The following is a 23804-nucleotide window of genomic DNA, read 5'->3' as shown; positions in this document are numbered from 1 at the left end:
ATTGACTTCTCCACTTGTTCGAGACTCCCTATTTCTCCATTATTTACTGGCCCTTTCATATGCAGCCCCTCATACCGAGGAACCAGACCTGCTGGAGGTGGTGGCTGATATAGGAAGGGCCGCCGTGGACGAAGTCGCCGAGCTTGCCGCCACTGAGGGACATGATTTCGCTGCTAGGGAAGCACAGGGCTCCTCGGCAGTGGTGGAGCACTCGCTGGAGGACGCCCGGTAGTTGAAGTGGTTATCAAGGCAAAGATTCCCCTTCAAACCATGGGCCCACTCCCCTCTCTGGGGTCGTCGCTGAGGCCCCGCCGTATTTTCAAACATGCTGGCCATGGTGCTGTCGTTGCCAGATATTGGAGCCCCCGGTCCATCCTCGACGGCCGCGGAGCTCGACGAAGAGCTTCAGCGCCTCCTGGCACCGCTGTACCTAGGAGATGGGGAGGCCGATGACTCGGCTGCTATCACAATGGATTTGTCCTTCATGGAGTCCATAGCGGTGGGCGTGAAGGAAATGCAGGCCCGACACCGTCAGAAGTGGTAGGAGCTCAAGGAGCAGCGTGAGTCCGCCGACAAGGTGGACCAAAAGCTGAAGGACAAGTGCTTGGAGCTGCGCGAATGGCACGACAAGCAGTTCAAGGCACTCATGAGGCAGCAAGAGACCCTCCAGATGATGAGGGAGGACGCCATGGCTCGGGAGGCATGTCTGGCGGACCACAAGGCATCTCTGGACGCCAGGGAGCGAGAGATATCCCTCCGGGAGGAGAGACTTGAAGCCACCCTCCGCGCCAAGGATGAGGACCTGGAGGCTCTTGTGCGGCAGCGTACCAAGGAGCTGGAGGACAAGCACGGAGCTGCCCTGGACGCTCTTGTCGCTAACCATGCTGCCCAGTTGAAGAAGCATATTGAAGATCTGGACGCCGCATCTGCCGCCAAGACTGAGCACGACCGACAGGTGGCTAAGCTGAATGAAGATCTGGCCGAGGCCACCAAAGAGGTGGAGGCGCTTAAAGAAAAAGCACGGCAGCCGGAGATCCACTTGGCTGATGCACAGTCGCAGCTCGCCTCCAAGACCCATAGTCTTGACGCTACCAACGGCAACATCACGGATATGAAGGCGAGGATTGGGTTGCTGGAGCAGTCGGCGGAGTCCCTTCAGTCCTGCCAGCAGCTGCTGTCTAGGGACTTGGAAACCGCTAGGCGTCTCCGGCAAGATGCAGAGGAGAAGTTGAAGAACTAGGTTGACATGAGTAACCTCTGGATCAAGAGCCTGGTCGACATTGCCGAGCGTCTTGGTGCCCTGGCTGCGACGATGGGTATGGACGGCCTAGTTTATTCCGTCAGCAAGCAGGAGGTCCCAAGCGTCAAACTAGGGCTCTTCTTCAACGAGCTAATCGAGAAGTTGGAAGCACATGAAGAGGGGAGGGTCGAGCGCTTCGCGACCGAGTCCCGGAGGCTTGCCCGCGATGCCCTCTTCATGGTCATGAGCAATATCGCCTGCCGCCACCTGAACCTCGACCTTGACAACACATTCAAGAGGCCGCTAGCGGGTGCCGATGTTGGTGCCGCCAAGGAGAAAGCTGCCCCCCGAGCCGACAGGGTTCTTCAAGTTTGAACTATTCCACCTGGCCGTCAGGCCAAGTATTCGGCCGCTGTGTTTCCTGCAGGGCCATGTAATGAAACATGACATATATTTTGCGCTTAGTTATCTCTAATATTTGCGTGTGATATTTCTAGCTGGATCATTAAATGTGTGTTTATCCCTTTGTGCTCTATATGTTCGCGTTCGTATGATCAATACCCATATATGCTCTGGATACCTGCCGATATCATATTGTCGCGATTGTTGTAAGGGTCCAGCCCTTAATGGTCATTTTGGCGTGGATGCGTCTTGGCAGGTTTTTCCTAGGTAGCTCTCGGTGCAGCCTCTCGACCTGTGAGCATGGCTCTGGACAGGACGATGGTGCAATCAAAGAAACTAGCCAAGGTTCCATTGCATGAGGGCTTTCATGATACGAGCGTTCACTAGAGTCAAGGGATAAACGACTACAAAATCCTGGAATGAATCAACAAGACGACAATGCAAACTTAGCTTTCATCTAGAGCTTCTCCGCCCCCACCGGGTCACGCGCGTCAGGCGTGCCCGTGGTACTTGGAGGAGCATGATCCAATCAGATGGCTTCTTTGTTCCCAGCAGGGACCAATTAGCATTCTTGTGGCTGGCGGGTATCGGGGCGTAGTGTCGGGCTCTTCTGGTCCTCTTCCCTTTCGCTCCCTTCCCTTCGAGTCAGTGCAGCGGCTGCCATTGCATGGGCCGTGCCAACGCAGGTAGCCTTGCCAAAGTACGCTTCCGGGGGTATCAATCGATGGACACATACGAGCGCTTTGCTCAGGATTACCCAAAATGGGGGGAAATACTGGACCAAGCGTCGCGTGATAATCGTCGATGTCGACGATGCCGGGGCTAGAGCCGTTCGACTGCTGACGAGGGGGTGGGACGGGAAGGAGAGAGCTCGTGCCTGCACGCCTTGTGCCCTTTCTTCGAGCGGCGCTCGGATGGCGAGCACGCCATGTGGGCCGCCGGGAAGGATCTGTCGCCATCAGCAGCGAGTTTTGCAGTAGTCGTGGCTACGACGTGACGTGGAGACCAACAACACCAGTGCGGGGATGGCCCCGCTTCGCTTCTGTGTCTTCGTGGGCGCCATGGTCGATGGCATTGTCGAAGACGAAGATGGTGATGAAGTCGAAGCGCTGCGCACACCTTCAGATTCGCACAAGCGATCCCCCTACCTGGCGCGCCAAAGATGTCGCAGGAAACCACAGCCACCTATGGGGCCAGGAGGCCCCTTGCTGGTTTAGCAGGGGGGTAACGCATTTCACAAAAAGCAGACGAGCCGGGGGCAGCGTGACGGGGATCACACAAGCAATTTACCCAGGTTCAGTCCGCCACGAGGCGTAAAACCCTACTCCTACTTTGGTGGATTGATGGTGGAAAGGTGGTGGTGAGCGTAGTACACTTGCCCGACAGGGGTTGCCTTGGGGTAGCAGCGACTACGCTCGTATGAGGGTGTGAGTTATCCAACCTTCTAACCCTTTCTACGGTTGCCATGGGCCTCCTTTTATCGGTCAAGGGGTCACCACAATGGCAAAGTATTCATTATACACGAATATGATAGCAAACAGTCCGATCATAACTAACTCTTTGGGCTGACAGGGCGCATTAAATGCACCGCTTAGTGTCACATCACTGGTTGCCCGACAAGGCTTGCCGGGCTATCTTGCCAGCTCTGCTCCTGCTTGCTTGACACGTCATAGGACGGGTGTCATCTGTGGGTTTCTCCTGTAAGGAGAGGCAGCCATGTGGCGAATGACTGCCACTCAGTAACTTTGCGACTTGACACCACACTGGTAGACGACATGGGTCGTGGTTGAGTGGTTGGTGAGGTGGTTTTGCTGCAATGAGCCCCGGCAGGCCCTGCCGGGGCGCTTTGGTCGCTTGCTTCTGGGGGTGGCCTCGCCCCTTGCCAGGCTCGCATGACCGGCAAGGGAGGCTTTTCTATTGGTGATATCCGGCTTCTCTGGCTTGATCTTGATCCTCCTGATCTGCGTGTTGGTCCTTCGAATCTCTTGGTTCCTTATACACCTTGGCTTGATCATGGCTTGTCCGTGCACGAGTCAGGGGAAATTGCATACCACTGTATATTTTCCCCGACACCCGTCCGTCCCTCTGCCGCCCACCATTGCTGTACAAACTGCTGCCTCGGCCATAGCTGCAGTCATCCGCCTCCGTTCCCTTTCTCCTCTCCACACCTCTCCCACCATGGCTTCCTCGCGCTCTACCGCTCTACGGGACAGGCGGACGTCGGACCAGAAGAAGGAGATGGCAGCCATTGCTGCCGACTGGCTAGCCGGCAGGGAGCCGGAGGACGATGATGTCCCAATGGAGAATGTGGTCGTCGATGAGCCAGCGCCAACCTACTCTTCCATGCCATCATTTCTGGTGCATTGCTCCATGACCATCAACGAGGCCTGTGCTCAATACATGGTCATGGTGAGGCAGCAACGAGAGGAGCAGTTCCGGGAGGCGTAGGCCGATGCCGCCTACAACCACCAGGTCCTCCAGGGGCACCTGCAGGCGGAGGACTAGATCAGTGCGGAGCGGGTGGAGCAGGAGGCGTTACTCGAGTTGTACCACTCCGCCCGCGAGAGCCGCCTCGCGTGCTGATAGTATCGCATGTGGGTGGTGGAGGTTGCGGCCGCCTACAAGGAGGGCAATGATGTGGGCAAGGCACTGTTTGGCGAGACTGACGACGAGGTGGAGGACATCACCGGCTCCGCCGAGGCCCGGCCCCACCGGCAATGAGGCGGAGCACTTCGCCGGCCCCGCCCACCGAGGCCCACCCCATTGACAATGAGGCAGAGGAAATCGCGGGCTCTGTCGAGGCCGTGCCCCGACGGCAACAATACGTAGGATTTCCCCCGCTCCACCGAGGCGCCACCCTGCCGGCAACGAGGCAGAGGACATTGTCAGCTCCATCGAGGCCCCGCCTCGCCGGCAACGAGGCCGCGCCACATAGAAAACAAGGAAGAGTAGAAGACGGTATGTCGGCGCTGCTCGGGTCCAAGTAAGGCCACGACTGCTTCCCTCCGGTTGAAGCCAAGCTTGGCGGGGTGAACTTTGACGACCAATTAGATGCTTGGTGGCGACGTGGAGTCGGACAGCTTCAGTTCCTGTGGTTTCGTAGGCGGAACTGGAGAGCAGCGAGGTGGAGCTGGCGAAGAAGCTTCAGTTCTTGGGGCTCAGCCGGACACGGGGAATGGGCGCCGGGGACAATAGATTATGTTAATTAATTATACCTAGAGAGTCAGACGAGCATCGCTTGGTCGTTGAAGAATGTCTGAAATGTAATGAAATCTGACATGTTTATATGAAATTCGGCCATGTTTCAATGAATTTAGTCCGGTTTGTTTGAATCCTTGTGTTAGTGGCATTAGATGAACATGCAAGACAATATGTACTAGCATTATTCTCAGGGCACACGGTGATCACCTTGTTTGCCGCAGTTTCACACCTACAAAAAGTTTGAGCAGTTTTTTAGCGTGGCTGTACATTGCAATCAAACTCATAGGCTTGGCAATTCATAGACAACATTCACAACAATCGATCGATGATTATGCATCTCAATGATTCACACGTCAGAGCCAATATTCACTTTACAACTAAAGACACAAATAAAGAAAATTCGATCAATGCTGCTAGTGGCAAAGGGTGTCCCATTCATAATATTAAATGCATGTCTTCTTGCTACCATATATGAGAAAATTTTGGCAAGGTTCTCCCATTCCAAAATATCAAATGCATGTCTTCTTGCGAACGTCAATGATAGAACTTTGAGAAGGTTTTCCCATTCCAAAATATCAAATACTACAATTGTGGAATGGGCGGGTTTGTCATCGGTTTGTACATTGACATGTGACCTCGTGCTAAATAAACCAACTATTCTTTTTGTGCAGTTCCATGAAAATCAACCAACTTCATGCTTAGCATGGAGGATTTCGCCTTTATATGTTGCAATGCCTTGAACACATCGGTCCCTCCTTTCTTGTAGCTAGTTTTGTGGCTCAAGGTGGAAATGGATCAGTCGAGAACATTTGATGTATTGTGCATGATGAAGTATTATGGATGGCACGAACCATCAGAACAGTTTGTGCAGTTCCACTGAAATCAAGCTGACCATCCCTGTTTGCATAAATACAGAAAGTCATTAGTACGAAGCAAAGCATATTTAAATTAAGATATGATTGGTTATGAATTCACATTATTGGATAGTTTTTTCATTTATATTCCATGACCAGCACTTCACACTTTATAGTTTAGACATGCACCGACATGATCCATGTAGAACACACATTTAAAAAATGGAACTCACCAGAAAGAATTCTACAACAACGTTGTACTTGCCCATCATAGCAACAAACAAGGGGCTCCCTGAATCTTTCTGAGCTGAAGTTAGTTTGGTCTTGTGGGTCATAATGTAACCATCCTTCAACTGCTCCTTCTGATAAGAAGATAGACTGGCCTTCTTCTTCCTGGCATAATCGAAATTAGGCACTTCATGTACTCCATATTATTCTTCCAAGGAGGAAGGTACTGCTGTGCAAAAACAAGAGAACAACTAAATGCTAGCATCTCTGTTTGCTCGCAAAAAAGAAAAGGAAATATTTAAAACATGCCATTACATTAACAATGAGACTAACTGATGAAATGTATAGTCACAAAGAGATGCATCCTCATTATCCTCATGGGAAATGATATGATACCAAAGACAACAGCTCTACATGAACTATATTATTACTTCATTTTATCAGTCGCTATAACGGTGGCAAAACGGTGCCTCCATTTATTAGCAGCCTTAGATTAACATGCGAAACAATAGCTAAAAGTAGCACAATACCAATAGAGATGACAAAGCTTAATCATATGGATGAAGCCGTGCGCCGGTACCAACCTTTGTTTGGAGGCTTATTGCATACAACATATAGATGAAGCACTTCTCTGGAGCCATCCGTTATTATCTACTGTGGTTGCCATGCTTACTGTTTACGCCTGGATTAGTTAATGTTTCCAACATCTTGTGCTATTTCACTAATATATATGTTTTCTTCAAACAAGATTCTTTTTGCAAAAGTAGAGATAATTCCATATTACATTAAGAGTGACACCAAATCAAAGTGGCAAAACAATGGCTCGTTCCAGCTGTAGAAATAAATTAAATGCAAAACAATACCATTACTTGTGTCGTCACAGTTCCAGTGCTTCATTTGTAACGCCCCGGATCCGATGCGCCACGTGTCTTCCGTTTATTCGCCGTCGTTGCCATGTCATTTGCTTACGTGTTGCATTTTTCCATGTCATCATCTGCATTGAATCATCATGTTTTTCGAAACATGCATCCGGTCCTTTTCCCCGTTGTCCGTTTCGCGATCCGACACTCTCGCCGCACCCGTTGCACCCCCCTCTGTTTTCTTTTCGTGAGCGGGAGAAAAATGTTCTCGGAATGGACCGAGATTTTCCGAGTGGCCTTGGTATAGCACCGATAGACCGCCCGTCAAATTTCGTTTCATTTGGAGGTCGTTTGATACCCCAACGGTTGACCGCGTAGCCTGAAAACCCCTTCTCTTTGCAGCCCAGCACCCCTCCAAATCAGCCCACTAACCCAGCAAACTCCCCTCCATGCTCTCGGTCGTTCGATCACGATCGTGTGGGCGAAAACCGCACCTTATTTGGACTCTCCTAGCTCCTCCTACCTATATATTTGTGCTCCCCCCCCCCGGATGTCGCGCAGTCCAAACCCTAAAACTCCTCCCTCTCCGCGCCGGACATGTCCGCCGCCCACCGGACGAACCGCGCCACCGCCCCCGCGGCAATCCCAGCGCGCCACGTGGCATTCTGCCGTCTCCCGAGGCGCCCCGCGCCGAGCGCCTCCCGCCTCCCGCCGGCCACCTCGCAGCCCGGCCCCGGCGACCACCGCCGCCCGGCCGCGCCTCTCCCTCTGCCGCCTTGCCCCCCGCGCCTCTGCCGCCTCCGCCCCTCGCTGGCGCTGCGCCCGCGACCCGCGCCCTCCGCCGCCTCGTCTCCCGCCCGTCGTCGCCGGCCTCCGGCGAGCCGCCGTCGCCGGGCCCGTCTCTATCCCCGTCCGGATCTGGAGGTGGACCAGATCCACCAACGCATCCATCCAAACGCGGCCGCGCCCCGGATCTCCTCATCCCAGATCCTCCTCGTCCCGGTTCCCGCGAGGTCTAAATTTCTAACAAGTCCTGAGGATTTTTACAATATATGGCTCTGTTCATTGCATCATAACTCTCTGCATGCTGCTCCGTTTTGCGTGCATGATATATATATATAAATGTTCACCATGAGATGCTCTTCATTTAATTCCATTGTGCCATGTGTGTTTGAGGCCACCTTGATGCTCTAATAATCGTTGCAAGAGTGCTATATGCTATTAACTGCTGTCTGTCATCAGAACTTGGTGATTTGTCTTTTTCATTGCATTTTGTGTGTGCATCCTATGAGCATGAGCTCTACATGTGTTTTGTTCTACATCATGCCATCTTCACAGTTGTGCTTGTCTTGTATTTTGAGGATGTATGTGGTGACTAGCACAAGCATGCAAAGTAGCCTCCGTGATGTTGTTGATTTCTGTGACTTAGTGATTTCTGCTAAGTCTGAGTCTGTTATATTTGGTTGCCATGTAAACCTGCTTCTACAAGTCATTCTATGCATAATCTGGAGATGTTCACTAAGGATGTTTTGTTACACATGTTATGCTCTATCCATCCATGCCCATGTTTGCAATTATGTAGTGCTCTAGCATGTCTTAATCTTGCTCTACTTTTGCTAAAAAATGTTCCTGGCAGATTGTTTACATGTTAATCAATTTTGCCATGGTGGTTACTAGTGATCCATGTACCCTATGCCTATGCTATTGCCATTCTTAGCTTCAAATTTATGCCATCTTACTGCTGGTTACCTTTTTATGCCATGTATTGCTCTGTGGTGAGTGGTTCAAGCTCACCAACATGCCTACTTATTGTTGTTTCTGCCATGTCCTGTTATTTTCACCAAGTCTGAATCTGTCATATAACTTGCCATGTTTACCTGGGTGCCATCATATCTTCTGTGCCTTTTTAGCTCATATTCAGTAAGGGACTTTTGTTCTATGTAATTATTAGATTCATGCCATGCCTTTGGTTTCCATGATATGTTCCTGTAACTTGTTGATTGATAGCTATAAACCTTGCAACCTGATGTTATTGCCATGCCCAGTGATTTCTGCCAAGTCTGTGAATCTGTGGTTACTTGCAATCTTGTCAGGTCCTTTTGATCATGTTCTAGTGATTTCTGGAGATAGCTCAGTGTTCATGTTTTGTTGTGCTTTACCTGTACATCACGCCCATGCCTTTTGTTTTCATGTTGAGGTGCTGTAGCATATTTTCATGATGCTTGCAAGATGCCTAGTTGCTGTTTTGGAAAGATTGTTGCTATATCTTGTTTGGAGTGTATGTGCTGCACCGTTGCTCCGTTTTGAGCATGCTATATATGAAACTTGCTTAGTTTTACATGTAGTTTCATGTTACCTTGTTGCATCCGTGTTTTGAGTGTGTTTGCTTGATGTTTGTATGCATTTTGCATCAATGCCATGTTTGGCTTGTGTTGCTCATATCTTCTAGGCCGTAGCTCCGAATCTAATGAACTTTATATGTAACTTGACTAGATTTTCGTGTAGATCATCTTCGTGCATCTTAACTTGCTGTTTAACAACTTGAACATAAGGTTTAATTCAGTTCTGGACTAATTTCGAAATATGCATATGAGGACTTACCGGATTTGTTATATGTTGTTTCCGGCCTCATTCAAACTTGCTTTGATGTGTTGATCTTGTATGCATCATCTCTTGCCATGTGTAGCTGCATGTAGCCTTGTCATGCATCATACTTGATTGAGCATCATACCTTGTTCATGTGTGGTGTGTTTACTATGTTGTGTGCTTCTTCTCGATAGTTCCCGTGTCGTTGCGATCGTGAGGATTCGTTCGTCTTCGTGGCTTCATCTTCTTCATGGACTCGTTCTTCTTCCTAGCGGGATTTCAGGCAAGATGACCATCACCTTGGATCTCATTACTATCATTGCTATGCTAGTTGCTTCGTTCTATCGCTATGCTGTGCTACCTATCACTTGCTCCTCAAGCCTCCCGAATTGCCATGAACCTCTAACCTTTGTCACCCTTCCTAGCAAACCGTTGTTTGGCTATGTTACCGCTTTGCTCAGCCCCTCTTATAGCGTTGCTAGTTGCAGATGAAGATGAAGATTGCGCCATGTTGGATTATGTTTATGTTGGGATACTTGGTAAGGGTGGAAGGCTCGGCCTTATGCCTGGTGTTTTGTTCCACTCTTGCCGCCCTAGTTTCCGTCATACCGGTGTTATGTTCCTTGATTTTGCGTCCCTTACGCGGTTGGGTGATTTATGGGACCCCCTTGATAGTTCGCTTTGAATAAAACTCTTCCAGCAAGGCCCAACCTTGGTTTTACTTTTGCCTCACCTAGCCTTTTCCCTTGGGAGTCGCACTCTCGAGGGTCATCTTTATTTACCCCCCGGGCCAGTGCTCCTTTGAGTGTTGGTCCAACCTGTCAGTCGCCGGTGGCCACCAGGGGCAACTCTGGGCTGGCCTACCGGAAGCTTGGACAATCCGGTGTACCCTGAGAACAAGATATGTGCAGCTCCTATCAGGTTTTGTCGGCACATTCGGGCGGCTTTGCTGGTCTTGTTTTATCATTGTCGAAATGTCTTGTAACCGGGATTCCAAGACTGATCGGGTCTTCCCGGGAGAAGGAATATCCTTGGGACACCCCTGCAGGGTATAAACTTTCGAGAGCCGTGCCCGCGGTTATGTGGCAGATGGGAATTTGTTAATATCCGGTTGTAGAGAACTTGACACTTGACCTTAATTAAAACGCATCAGCCGCGTGTGTAGCCGTGATGGTCTCTTCTCGGCGGAGTCCGAGAAGTGAACACGGTTTCTGGGTTATGTTTGACGTAAGTAGGAGTTCAGGATCACTTCTTGATCATTGCTAGTTTCACGACCGTTCCTTTGCTTCTCTTCTCACTCTTTTTGCGTAAGTTAGCCACCATATATGCTTAGTCGCTGCTGCAACCTCACCACTTATCCTTTCCATACCCTTTAAGCTTTGCTAGTCTTGATACCCATGGTAATGGGATTGCTGAGTCCTCGTGGCTCACAGTTTACTACAACAACAGTTGCAGGTACAGGTTTTGCGATGATGATGACGCGAGAGCGATGTTTCTTGCTTTGGAGTTATTTTTCTGGTTCTTCTTCGATCAGGGGATAGGTTCCAGGTCGGCAGCCTGGGCTAGCAGGGTGGATGTCGTTTGAGCTTCTGTTTGTGTTTCATCCATACTCGGATGTTGTTCATGTGTTTGATGTATTGATGTATTCGTGCGGCATTTGTATTCCTTGTATGTATCCCCATCTATTATGTAATGTTGATGTAATGATATCCACCTTGCATAAGCGTCTTCAAGATGCGCTTCTATCCTTGGTGGGACCTTCGAGTTCCTTTAGGATAGGGTCGCATCTTGGGCGTGACATCATTGCACCACGATTTGATTTTTGTTCTTCTTCCGCTTGTTCTTCCCCTTCACCACTTGGTTCAATAATACATAAGCTTCGCCTTCAATGTAAGATTTCGCATGTCAATTAGGGAGCACAAGTATAGCACTAAACAACAACATTAATTTTTTGATGACAGTAGCACAATAGAGGCAAACAGTTGTGAAATATCATTATCTTACCTTAGTGGGACATTACGGTGCACATACAGATTGAAAGTCTGATCTCCCTTTGTGCAGTTCACTAACATCAAGCAACATTACTGTATAAGTAGCACAACATGTGAAAGCACACTGCACAATCATGTGAAAGAAGGCCAGTACAGACCTCTCATGACGTAGAATTCAAACAACTCACACAAAGAATATCTGAAACAAATTTGCCAGCACGGATAGGAAGTCTGATCTCCTATTGTGAGTTCCACTAAAATCAAGCAATCAAGCAACGTTGTCGGTGTGACATTTTAGTTGAACTACACAAAACACTCTTAAAACAAAAGTGTTTTGTGTAGTGCACCAAAAGGTCGCTATAGCAACGAGGTGAAGTAGATATCCCTGTTTGCACAGAGGTGCAAAGGAAACAATTACTGGCCAATAATGGCAGATGGAATAGAAGCCCACAAAAAGAAACATCTAACTTATCTAAGTGGGAAAGAAAGCAAGACGGTACCATTTCTCAAACAATGGCATTGATTACAAAGTGATTATATTAACAATAATATTCGTTAAACATGTAATTTGATTTTAACTGTGGCATTGCTTCAATTTTCTAGCGGCATTATTAGATTAACAACAGCTAAATAGTTGTATGGGACAGTGGACGCACCAACATCATCTGCATCCACCGATGTATAAAGGGGCGATGCACAGTCTGTTGCAACAAACAACCAAGGAGCATATTTGTGTTGGCCCCATTTTTATTCTCTTTAGACACCTTACCCTATGTGAGTGCAGCAAATCTAGTCATAGTCAAACTCTACAGCCTTGTCCCCCACCCACTCGTTTCCTTCCTTTTTCAACTAAGAAAGATGAGTTCCTTACAGATGTGTGTACTGTGTTTATCATTGTTTTCCCTTCTCGACCAACAGAGCTATTGCATACCAGTCTGTACTACATCCCCCTTCTTGTCATCTTTGAACCTCATCCTAGTTTCATGCTATACAACTCCCTCCTTCTTTCCTGTTTGATCCAACACCTAGGTTCGAGTGTAGAAGCGAAAAAAATCCACATGCAGCTAGAGCAATGCCTGTTTCAAAGTAAGTTATATGTTAGGGTTATTATGGCATAGCTCGGTGGGCGGCGGGAGGCCGGATCTCCCCACACTAAATGGCAGTGACGAAGAAGGGGTCGGAGGCCCTCCCGCGCCAGCGCTGGGTGAAAGAGAACAACGTCACCGGCAGTGGATTCCCTCCCTCACCGATAGCGATAATGTTAACGATGTGCCTCCTCCCATTCCCTGGCGAACGGGATCCTGCTAGCTCTTTGACCAACAGTGAGGGAAGAGAGAGAGCAAGAGAGAGAGAGAGGCCAACATAGTCTTATTTAGATCTGGAGAGGGTCAGAGAGTGTGAAGAGGCTCCAGCGTGTGTATATATACTGTAGAGAGAGTGTGAAGAGAGCAAACCCTAGCAAACAAGCGCTGAGGCTGCAGCTTATATATACATAGTTGGAGTGGTTTTCTTTTTCTCTCCATAAAAATCGTTTTAAACTGTGCACGAATGGAACTCTTTATTTAACATACTATTGAAGAAAAATACCACGATCGATTACTGATCCACGCCTCCCGGTCGCACTTTCTATCATTCACGTGTGGTACACGGCCCTCCTTAAGTGAACAACCACTGAACCACACACTGCTGAAAATATCGGAAAGGTGGGCTGCACCATCCTCCAATTTTATATATGTTCAAGAAATTCAATTTAAAATATTTTGTATGTACACTTAGCCCTCTTCCAGTAACTTTGGGCACTTGTATTTAGCCTAAATCTATGTGCCACTTTATCTCTTACTACCTTCGTCTAGGTCTTTACGCCACATCAATTTTTTTTTCAAAGTTTGACCACATGTTTTAACTAGTAAACTGCTAATACATGCCAACAAAAAAATATTGTTGATTTCTTGTTTATGTAGTTATATAATATGTTTTATCAAAGTTTGCCAACATACTTAACTAGTGGCAATTTAGAACCAACATAATTAATACGGCCGGTGGCCATATGCATACATTTTTTTGCCAACACATTTCTTTATTTCATCAACGACATTTTGATACATGGAAGTGCATTCACCAATTATTTGCTAGGAGAGCAAGACTAAAGAAAACAAGAACCACAATTAGACATTTTAAAAGATATCCAATTTCCATAACTTCTCCCACTAATTGTATTAATATCTTCTATATGTGTTCATTGTTGATTTATGGCTTCTCGAGCTTGCATACTTCTTTCTTCTTCGATTCTAAAGAACTAGACCTTGCTTCACATCTAATATCATATCTAGCCTCTATTCTAGCAAGGAGTGCACGAGCATCTACCAAATTTTGTGCTATCAATAGATCGATGCATTCTTCTTCCCAATACCAAAACTTGCATCCATACTACACACAAGTTTGAGTATAAGCTGTCGAACATGCGCCAAATACGGGAGCACTGCCGAATCAAAAGAACTACACACCTTATTTTCTGCACTTGATGAACACCCATCCGAGATGTTCCGGCGTGGTTGAAACGCAGCGCACGACCGCTTAGCCATCGCACTTTATGAGCAGCAACGGTGACCCGACTAGCCGCTGGGCCAGGGCTGAGCTCGGATGGTGGCCGGCCCTGTCTTTGCCAGTGAGCCGCCGACAGGATAGATCCGAGCGGCTAGAGGCAGATTCATTATCTACATGTAACGTGGAGGCGCTACCATTGTTGTTCGACCCGGTACCCAGATAATCCTTGGCAAGGCGCAGTCGCAGGCGGCTGGGATGCGCCAAATCTGGTAGCCGTTTGCAGCCGGAGATATAGCGGTTGACCGCCGACGCCGGGATGAGAGAGGCGCTGATCCTGCCATCGTGCTGTTGTCAGCTGGGCTATAGTGCGAGGTAGCGATTGTGTCCCCGACAGATGTGCATGTACCTCTGCTCTTCTTCTACGTACTACATTTATCTCACTTCCTGTGGTTTTCCACTCCTATGATATTCCTATTATACGAACTTGCATGTGTGTGTGCGCGCGCGTGCGCTTGTTTGTGTTAGAGAGAGAGAGAAACATCGACCTACAGATAGATGGTGTGTACTAGTATGATTTAGTCGCGAGAGAATCAGCGCATCCTCTCGTTTCCGGGCATCCGGTCCGGATAGCTGCTGATAACCCACAAGTATAGGGGATCACAACAGTTTTCGAGGGTAGAGTATTCAACCGATATTTATTGATTCGACACAAGGGGAACCAAAGAATATTTGCAAGTATTAGCAGTTGAGTTGTCCATTCAACCACACCTGGAGACTAAATATATCCGCAGCAGGGTGATCAGTAGCACAATAATATGATAATTTGGTAGCAATATTAGCAGTACCAATGGCAACGGTAACAATAACAACAATAATTTTGTAGCAATTGTGACAGTAGCAGCAACAATAGTAACTTAGCAAAGAACAATATGTGTGTCGGCGTATAAAATATGGGTATTTTATACCCTGACTTATGCACAGACAAGTAGCAGTTCCCTTGCCGACCAAGGAACTTTCCAAAGATTGCCAAGACCAAGGTTGATGAGCTATGGGGAAGATCCCCAAGCTAAGAAAGCTGCTCTTTCTGAGAGCAAGGAGTGCATCAATGAGACCAAGATTCAAGACCAAGTTGATCTGCTTGGCTAAGGAGAAGAGCCAGACAAGCGCCAAGATCAACACTAGAAGCAGTCCTTGCCGGCAAGACGGAACCAGCAAGACGAAGGCCCAGCATGCTCCGTGACCGGCAAGCTCCCTCCAGCTGCCAACGCTCCACCTCACTGAGCAGCTAGTCACTAATCGGTGAGGTGTCGAGCCCATAGGCAGTTAGGTGAAACTTGTCAGGCACGTGTCATTACGCTGGAAGGACTTTTACCCTTATCGACACCCGTCCAAATGGCCTGTCAAGTCAATAGGAGTTAGCTAGGCAAGCGGCGCAACAACCTTGTCGGGGTTCTTCCTCCTTGCGACACCTTATGATGCATTTAGTGCTCTTTGTCCTAACTAGCAGAGTTAGGTATGAGAGAACTGTTCGCTATCTAATTACTAGACAATGACTCTTTTGCCACTGTGGTAACCCGTTGAGCTATAAAAGGAGGGCCATGCCAAGCTTTACAAGGGTTCAAAACAGATTCAACTCTACACATGCTTGCACGCATAGCTGCTTCTCCTTGCACCTTGCCGAGGGAAAGCGCTCCTTGTACTTATGCACCCACACTTCCAATACACCCAAGGAAGGAGTAGGGTTTTATACCTCAAAAGTGGCCCGAACCTATCCTAAAAAAAAAGTGGCCTGAACCTGGGTAAAGATCACCGTGCCCTCTATTGATCTTGCTCTTTGCTTTTTGTGCATCTCCCTAGCTAAACCAGTAGGGGCTAGATGGCCCCATAGATGGTCGTACACACCGACATCTTTGGCGAGCTAGGCAGGGGAATCACTAGCGTAAACCAAGATTAGCAGACAGCGCATTGATTACATCGAGCTTCATTATCGCCATTTTCATCATCAATGGACCCAAGAAGAAGGGCATCATGGCGATGAAGCTGTCCACATCCAAAGTTCCTTCACACGCATCCGTGGGCAGCACCACTGCAGCGGATGACACGAACACTACAGTAGGCAGGACCAGCGCAGGCGGCACGATCAATGTGCCCCTTGTGACGGGAACGGGTGGTGGAGGCGCTGGAGGCGGTTGTCTTCCACGAACCTTGATGAGGACGTCAATACCATTGTTACACCCACAACCCCTGCTGCTATACATACTGGACCAATTAGTAGAGCTCGCGCATGCCAATTGAATTGACAGGTACTTTCGTTGCTTGGTAACAATTCTAATGTTCATGACAATATGATGCTGCCTAAATTGGATACATTTGTGTTGATTACTAATGAAGGGCCTAGCATGGACAAGAGGGATGAACACTAGAGCAGAAACAAGCATGGAGATGAAGGCGCGCGCGAAGGAAACCAGAACGGCGTTTCTAGTGCAGATTTTAGTACTTTGAAGCCTCCTTGATGACATACAAGGACATGGATGAAATATACAACATGCCCTTTCATAAATTTCATCCATAGCTTATAGTAGGTTCTGCGCCACCTTATTTTTGGATCTGGCCCCTGTAATTTCGAAATACTTGAGTATAGGTTGTTTTTAGAGTCCGTATGTCTGGGGAAACAAGAGTTAGGGTTGGTTTCGGACCCCTTCTCCAAGGGGTCACGAAATCCCCCCCCCCCTCTTCCTCCATATCCACAACCCTTAGGGCGTCGTTTAGACTTTGTGTTTTGTTTAGATTAAAAGTTCGCCATAGCTGCAACTTCGCGTACATCGTTTGTGTTCAACGACCAGACCAAGACGTCATAGAACCCCACCTTGATCAATGAAGCTTTCATCTTATATTCGCAATATCCTGATTGCAATCTCAGTTTATTGCTTGTTCTTTGTTTGCTTGCAGGAAATAGACCCTCGTGGTCAAGTTGATCGTGCTCCGGCATGGCCAATAACCTCTCGGATTTGGTTTTGCGATTGCTAAGGTGCGACGTCGTCGCACGTGCATAATCAGATCGTCAAAGTCTACTCCTCCGAAAAGGATAATCACCATCTCATCGAAAGACGGGACACCCTCGCCTCTATCAAGTGGTATCAGATTTCCAGGTTGCTGGTGTGATTTTCCAATTTTTCGTCGTTTCGATCGAGTCTGTTCTTCATACCTACAGTCCATGAAAAAGCCAAAAAATAGGGTTAGTTCATCATATCCGAACCATCTGAGTCTTTGCATAATCTTGTTAGAGTTTTGTTTTATCGAATTTGCGGTTGCGTCATAGTGTCGAGTTGCTGGTCTTAGCGTCTAGTCCCTTAGAGTTTCGAGATCTATTCACAGGTTGTCGTCACCGCTGCCATATACCACCATCGTCATCACCTCTGCCATATACCACATATCCAACACCATCAATATAATCTGATTCCACCTCCATCACAGATTCGCCACCAGTCCGTGCTCCACCGCCCTACATATATCCGCCACTAGTCCGAGTTTCCACCAGATTCATCTCCGCCACCAGTCCTAGTCCAAGTCTAGTATTTGTTCCCTTGTTTTTGATTTGTAGATCACGCCATACTCCGAGTCGTGACCAAGTCAGACTCCCCAACTTTCATGCCACCCGTAGCAGAAAAATAGTTCCAAACTAAAAAAAACTAAGTCTGGAAAACTCTGGCTAGGCAGTTTTTAGATCATTTGTAGACTTTTTCAAAAAATTGTTGCGGAGCAAAAAAAAAGAGGCAAAAAAGTGCCCAAAAAGTGAAAAAAGGAGATTCAGAGTGTGCTCCTCCCTTGTTTACGTGCAGCACCGTGATTTCGTTAATGTTCTAGGATCGCGTCTCTAGCACAGTCTAGCCTAGGACCAGCACAGTACCGCCGTTGAGTGTTTATTCAACTTTGCATCTCTGAACTGATTATTGCTTACATTTTTTCTACCATAAGTATTAAGCCGTCCTAGCTCCACATATATATACATCATGTGATTGACACCACCTGGTAATATTCAAGCTTTGAGAATTTTGACTACAACGGTTGCCGATCACCACCTGCTACTTGCTAAGAACTGGTAAGAATTTGAGATTCACTTGACGGTTTTGTGACTTTCCACAACACCACCGCCACTTCTAGTAGTATGTAGGATCATATTCTTGTGTGTTTCTCTTGCTGCTAATCATGCTAGGATCACAAGCGGATGAGCTGGACTGGGAGAACATGATGAACAGGGAGCTCCATGATAAATTCCTGGAAATGTTGGGCCAACAGGTAGAAGACGCGATGACCAGTTTTGGCAAGGCATTAGCGAGGATTGATGACATTGGGAAGACAATTGACAACAAGTTGGTTGCCAAGTTCGCTGAAGTGCTTGCGCGTCTACCTCCACTGGCTGTTTTGCTGCAACAACAACAACAACAACAACAACAACAACAACAACAACAACAACAACAACAACCACCACCACCACCACCTCCACGCCGCGATCCAGCCCTCCACCGAGCGAGGCATGTTCCTCTTGAGGGAGGACAAAATTCTGGTGCCGCCGCCGCTGCTGCTACGGCCAAGGCGGAGGACGTTTACAAGGGCGATTACGAGGATAAGGTTGATCAAAATCAGAACTACGTGCAACCACCAGCACCACCACCAGGTCGTCCACATGCATATAATCGCAATGGTAGGGCTGCACCACCACCTCAAGTATGAGATCCTGACCATCTCCCTAAACTAAAATTGAATATTCCACCATTTGAGGGTAGATATGTTCCTGATATATATCTTACTTGGGAGTTAGAAACAGAACAATGTTTTACATGTTTACAATATCCCGAGGAGAGATGTGTTCGTGCTGCTCTCTATGCATTCACTAGTTTTGCTTGTGTGGTGGTCTGAACATCATATATTTTATCCAAATAATATCCCAACTACTTGGACTGCTTTGAAAGCTGTTGTGCATACTTGTTGGGTTCCACCATATTATCAACGTGAATTACTACAAAAATTGCAGCGTTTAGGAAAAGGAAAAAATTATGTAGAAGAATATTATCAGGAATTACAAACTGGTATGATTAGATGTGGTATTGTTGAGGATAATGAAGCTATGCTTGCACGTTTTATGGGTGGATTAAATAGAAAGATGTAGACCATTTTAGAGTATAAGGAGTATAACAATATCACTCATTTATTCCATCTTTCTAGCAAAGATGAACGTGAAGTGCAGGATTGATAGGCATTGGCGCGGACTAACTTTTCTACAGGTCGACCTTCATCATGGACACCATGTGCATCCTCTACTTCCACACATTCTATTGCACCGAAACCTCCGTCAACTGCCACCTCCAGTCGTGATACAAGAAAGCAGGCACAACCACCACTATCTGCCAAGAGCACACATGCCAGGCCTGCATAGAGCTCTTCTTCATCCATGGCATCAACAAGGCACACACATGATATTATTTGTCGTCGTTGTAAGGGAAGAGGTCATTATGCGAGACAATGAAAATCTTAGTGTGTGATGATTGGTACTGAGGATGGTGGGTATGAGTCTTCTAATGACTATGACGAGGAGACTTTGGCTCTTATTGCAAGTGAAGAACATGGTGACGATGATTCTGAACATGAGACGCAATACATGGGTGCTGAAGATGCTGACAAGTATGAGAGTTTAGTTGCTCAATGTGCTTTGATTGTGCAGGTAACACAAGTTGAGCAAAATCAGAGGCATAATTTGTTCCATACAAAGGGAGTTGTGAAGGAATGTTCTGTCTGCGTCATCATTGATGGAGGGAGCTGCAACAACTTGGCTCGCATGGACATGGTGGAGAAGCTGTCTCTCACCACAAGACCATATCCGCATCCTTACTACATCCAATGGTTCAACAACAGCGACAAGGTTAAGGTAACACGTACTATTCATGTGCATTTTAGTATCGCTACATATGCTAATTATGTTGATTGTGATGTGGTACCCATGCAAGCATGTTCCTTATTACTTGGTAGAACATGGCAATTCGATAAAAATATTACTTTGCTTCCTATGACTCCTGATTCCATTTGGAAAGATGATTTTAATCAAGCTAGTAAAGCAAAACATGAGCAAAATAACAGTGAAAATCACATAGTGGCAAAAAAAATTGAGCTAGTGTTGCTTCTAAAATTAAATTAAAAAGTGGATGTTTACATGCCACCAAATCTGATATTGATGATCTAGATTGCAACAAATATATTTCCTATGCTTTTGTGTGCAAAGAGTAATCCTCTTTGCCTCATGTGGTCACTAACATTTTGTAGGAGTTTGCTGACATATTTTGTAACACCCACGATGCGGCTATATCTCCCACGTGTCGAGGCACGACTTAGAGGCATAACCGCATTGTGGTTTTGTCGCAAGAAGGGTCATCTTCACACAATCCCATGTAATGAACAAGAATGGGATAAAGAGTTGGCTTACAATCGCCACTTCACACAATACATAATTAAATCATACATCAATCAGAGTACACACATAGACCGACTACGGTCAAATCCAAATGAAAAGAAGACAACCCAACTGCTAGATCCCCGATCGTCCCAACTGGGCACCATTGCTGATCAACAAGAAAAGAAACAACACAATGAACAAGATCTTCATCGAGCTCCCACTTGAGCTCAGTTGCGTCTCCTGCACTGGTATCTTCGGCACCTGCAACTGTTTGGAAGTATCACACCCGCGAGATCAAGACTATTTAAGCTCATAGGAAGGAAAAGGGGTGGTGAGGTGGAGCTGCAGCAAGCACTAGCATATATGGTGGCTAACATACGCAAATAAGAGCGAGAAGAGAAGCAACGGAATGGTCGTGAACTAGCAATGATCAAGAAGTGATCCTGAACTCCTACTTACGTCAAACATAACCCAAGAACCATGTTCACTTCCCGGACTCCGCCGGAAAGAGACCATCATGGCTACACACGCGGTTGATGCGTTTTAATTAGGGTCAAGTATCAAGTTCTCTACAACCGGATATTAACAAATTCCCATCTTCCACATAACCGCGGGCACGGCTTTTGAAAGATAATACCCTGCAGGGGTGTCCCAACTTAGCCCATTATAAGCTCTCACGGTCAACGAAGGATAAACCTTCTCCCGGGAAGACCCGATCAGTCTCGGAATCCCGGTTTACAAGACATTTCGACAATGGTAAAACAAGACCAGCAAAGCCGCCCGATGCGCCGGCAAATCCCGATAGGAGCTGCACATATCTCGTTCTCAGGGCACACCCGATAAGTCAAGCTACGAGTAAAACCAGACCTCAAGTTTCCCTGAGGTGGCCCCGCAGGCTCCTCGGTTCGGACCAACACTCGAAGGAGCACTGGCCCGGGGGGGTCTAAAATAAAGATGACCCTTGAGTCTGCAGAACCCAAGGGAAAAGGGGATAGGTGGTAGCAAATGGTAAAACCAAGGTTGGGCCTTGCTGGAGGAGTTTTATTCAAAGCGAACTGTCAAGGGGGTCCCATAAATCACCCAACTGCGTAAGGAACGCGAAATCAAGGAACATAACACCGGTATGACGGAAACTAGGGGCGGCAAGAGTGGAACAAAACACCAGGCATAAGGCCGAGCCTTCCACCCTTTACCAAGTATATAGATGCATTAATTAAATAAGAGATATTGTGATATCCCAACATAAGCGTAATCCAACATGGAGCAATCTTCATCTTCTCCTGCAACTAGCAACACTATAAGAGGGGCTGAGCAAAAGCGGTAACATAGCCAAACAACGGTTTGCTAGGAAGGGTGACAAAGGTTAGAGGTTCATGGCAATTTGGGAGGCTTGATAAGGAAGTGGTAGGTAGCGCAAGCATAGCGATAGAGCGAACAACTAGCAAAGCAAAGATAGAAGTGATTTCGAGGGTATGGTCATCTTGCCTGGGATCCCGCTAGGAAGAAGAACGAGTCCATGAAGAAGACAAACGGATGAAGTCGAACGAATCCTCACAACTCCGCAACGAAACCGAAGCTAATGAGAGAAGCAACCCGGAAAGAAACAAACAACATAGTAAACAACCACCACATACACATGGCATGATGCATAATCAAGTATGATGCATGTCCTGTTTAAATATGCATGGCATGGCAAAGTGCACAAACGAAACTACAAGTTAAGTGGAGCTCAATATGCAACGAGTTGCATATTGACGAAACACCACATCAATTATTTAGTTCTCTCTCATTATGTACCCAACAATATTAAATGTTGATTAACATGGCAAGAGGTGAAGCATAATTAAACAACCTATCTAGGCAAGTATAAATGAGGCCGGAAATAACAAACAATAATTCCGGAAAATCCTCATGTCAATTAGCAATTTAATACAAACACAATTTTAGACATTTTAAATGTTGTTATCATGATGCGGATGACATATGCAAGTTTTAAGCAATTTTTAAGAAAATGTTGACATGAGCATGTTATGAAGCATTTGTCACCGTGGTGGAACGAAAAGGGTGCTACGGCGGTGAAACGGAAATGATGCCACGGCAACATATCAGTTCCGGTAGCTCACGGAGATACCGGTGCAAAAGAAGTGGGCGTGAGCGTGTCATGCAAGGATGGTGGGGTGATCCCGGCTACCAGGTGTCCCACAAGACGGTGGCAAGGAAACGAGTTACAGCGTGCGACGAACAAGTCGGGCACAGTGCAAACGCAAGCAACTCATACAACGCATGCATTCATTCACGGGCGGTCGTCTCGGGGTTATACCTTTGAAGCGTGTAATTCGGGGCGGTTCACAATCGTCAAGGGAAGTAGTCGTTCATGGGTCGTAGGGGAAGTAGTTGTACACGTTTCGTAGATGAACTTGGCGTAACCGTGCGGTAGTCGAACTTGGCGACAGTAGTGGTACATCTCATAGTGGAACTTGGTGCATCCGCGGTATTCGGGCGTAGTGGTACTCATTCCGTAGACGAACTTGATGGGACATGGTTGTCGTGGTACTTGACGTTATTCGGGACGGTCTTGGTGTATCCGTCCGTAGAGGTACTGGCAGTTTTGTGTAGACGATCTTGTCGGTCTTGACGATCCAAAATGAAGCAACACCAGGGCCTCGGGTGGCAACAACAAGGAGGCAATGGAACAGCGGGCTGAGGAAGATGCGGCACTGGGCTGGGCCTTGGCGCAAGGCTTCGGTCGCCTGTCTCCCTTGCAGACGAGGGCGAGGCAGAGGTCGGGCAAGGAGGAGCTCGGGCGGCTCCGCGGCGCGGCTGACTTCGAGCGCAGGGAGACGGTGCGGCGCCGGGGGAGGATCACGGCCGACGCGCTTGAGGGCCTGCACGGTGGCCTCCATGGCCGGCGGCCGTGCGGTTCGCGCAAGGTGAGGGGCGCCATGAGATGGGGCCTGCAGAGGGGAGGAGGCATGGCGGAGCGGAGAGCTCGGGGCGCCGGCGGTGGCCACGGGAAGGAGAAGAGGGGCTTAGCGCGGTGGTGCGAGGAGGAGGTAGAGGGGATCGGGACAAGGGCACAACGCGGGAGGAAGCTTGCGAGGGGCCATGGCGAGGAGGCAGAGGGAGGACGCGGCGACGGCAGGAGGAAGAACGGGCGAGGGGGAGTTCCTGGAGGCTGGCGGCGCTGGGGAAACGGGTGCGGGGGGCTCCTCCCCTGGCTCGAGGTGTGTGTGTGTGGCTGACAGGAACGAGAGGGGAAGGCTGTAGGTGGCGGCGGAGGAGGGACGAGAGGGAGAGATCGAGAGGAGGGGGTTCGGGCTAGGTTAGCGAGGGGGCTGCTGGGCCTTGGGCCATGGAGGTGGCTAGGCTGCGGATGGGCCTAGATGGCCTGCTGGCTCTCTCTCACTCTAAAACAAATAAAAAGCAAAACAGGGATAAGAAAAGAAAAGAAAA

The sequence above is a fragment of the Aegilops tauschii genome, chromosome 3 (assembly GCF_002575655.3).
Source record: "Aegilops tauschii subsp. strangulata cultivar AL8/78 chromosome 3, Aet v6.0, whole genome shotgun sequence".
NCBI lineage: Eukaryota > Viridiplantae > Streptophyta > Magnoliopsida > Poales > Poaceae > Aegilops > Aegilops tauschii.
The sequence above is the reverse complement of the archived record's forward strand: the minus strand, read 5'-3'. Positions refer to the sequence as shown.